The sequence below is a fragment of the Monodelphis domestica genome, chromosome 1, assembly GCF_027887165.1.
Source record: "Monodelphis domestica isolate mMonDom1 chromosome 1, mMonDom1.pri, whole genome shotgun sequence".
Lineage (NCBI taxonomy): Eukaryota > Metazoa > Chordata > Mammalia > Didelphimorphia > Didelphidae > Monodelphis > Monodelphis domestica.
This window is the reverse complement of record NC_077227.1, coordinates 493,595,626-493,597,368: the sequence shown is the minus strand read 5'-3', so window position 1 is coordinate 493,597,368 and position 1,743 is coordinate 493,595,626. Positions and strand designations below refer to the sequence as shown.

The 1,743-nt window shown below is 39.5% G+C and overlaps 1 pseudogene; it reads left to right on the top strand.

The window, feature by feature from the left end:
• The first annotated feature begins 441 nt into the window (after nucleotides 1-441).
• LOC107651678 (60S ribosomal protein L23a-like) lies at nucleotides 442-1,488 on the top strand (annotated as a pseudogene).
• Nucleotides 1,489-1,743: the final 255 nt, after the last annotated feature.

The following is a 1,743-nucleotide window of genomic DNA, read 5'->3' as shown; positions in this document are numbered from 1 at the left end:
GAGACAGAGATGAATTTATTTTTATTTATTTATTACTTATTTTGACAGAGACAAATCTAAAAACAAAGAGAAGGACCAGGAGACAGAGACACAGAGACAGAGACAATGAGTGCTCCTAGAGATCAAAGTGCAGCTTCTTTAGAGGGGGCATGTCTCCCCTAGAAGAGGAAAGAAGAATTTTATTTAATCTCATTCTCAGATGATCCTGTGCTCTGTTCTGGGCTCTCCAAGATTCAGGAAGACCTTTGAGCATTGGATATGCCTTGAAGCTAAAGCCTCCCTTGATCACCAGTCAACCTTGAGCCAGACACAGATGCTCCCCAGCTTGGAGAGTGTGGAGATGAGATCTATGGAGATTTGTTGCCCTCAAGGGCAGTGACATTTCATGACTGACTCATATCTCAAGAATAGAGAGGAACTGGAGAAATGAATGGCACTCAGTAAGTCCTTGTTGAATTGGAGGGGAGAAGGAGGGAAGGAATAATTTGGTCCTATTATAAAGCAAACTTAACTATGTTGGAAAAGAGAAAGACTGCCACAGTTAAGGGCTGTTAGGAAAAGAGAAAGTCTAGAAAATCTGAGTTGGAAGGGGTTCTTTAATTAAACCCTTCATTTTAAAGAGGAGAAAGTTGAGCTCCTGAAAAAGAAATCTCACATGACTGATGGGGGAGAAACGCTCACACCTCCTCATTTCTACTCCAGTTCAAGGTGTCACTTCCTTAAAAGTGTAGTCTGCTAAAGTCATGGAGCCAACCAGAGATGCTTAGATGATCAATTCAGGACTGACAACTGAGAAATTTGTTAACCACCTGCTTCAATCAGGTTATTATGTGAGAAGAAATACTAGATATTTGGTTGAGAAAGCTAGAAGATCTCATAAAACAAAAGTAGAAGAGGTCATTTAACTCCTACCCTTCCAGTATGGAAGCTGGTCTATGCTTTCTTTAGCTGATCAACAGGAAACCTTAGCTTGACTTTTCCCCAAGATGATGCCAAATGTGAAGAAGGATGAGATCATCTTTCCCAAGACAGAAACCAAATGAAAGGCCTTGAAGGCCAAGAAGGAAATATTTAAAGGTTTACATAGTCACAAAAAGAAGAAAATTCATATGTCCCCCACTTTGTGACAACTCAAAATATTTTGGCTTTGAAAACCCCTTAAATACCCTCAGAAGAGAGCCCCCTGGAGGAATAAACTTAATTACTATGCCAACATCATGTTTTCCTTGACCACTGAATCTGTTGTGAAGAAGAATGAGGGCAACAACATCAGGGTATTCCTTATAAATGTCAAGGCCAACAAAAATCAGGTCAAACAAGCTGTAAATAAGCTATATGAGATGAACGGAGCAAAGAAAGTCTACATCTGAATTGGCCCAGACTATGACGCTTTGAATGTGGTCAACAAAATTGGAATCATCTAAACTAGATCTATCTAGCCTGTTCTACTTGTAACAGTTTACCAGTAATATAAAAAGGAAACATTTGCTCCAGTCAAACGAATCTGCTCCCCTCATTGTCTTTTTTGCTGAAACACTTTAAAATAGTCATTGTTTCATGGGGATAGATGCACCCTGTGCTGATGCAAATCACAATTCTTCTAATATGCTCTCTTCCCGGGTTACCAATCATTCAATCAGTCAATAGGCATTGATTAAGCACCCTGCTACGGGCCTATTACTCTGTTAGACTTTAAAAATACAAATGCCATAAATGAAGTTCTTCAGGAACTTAGACTGTATC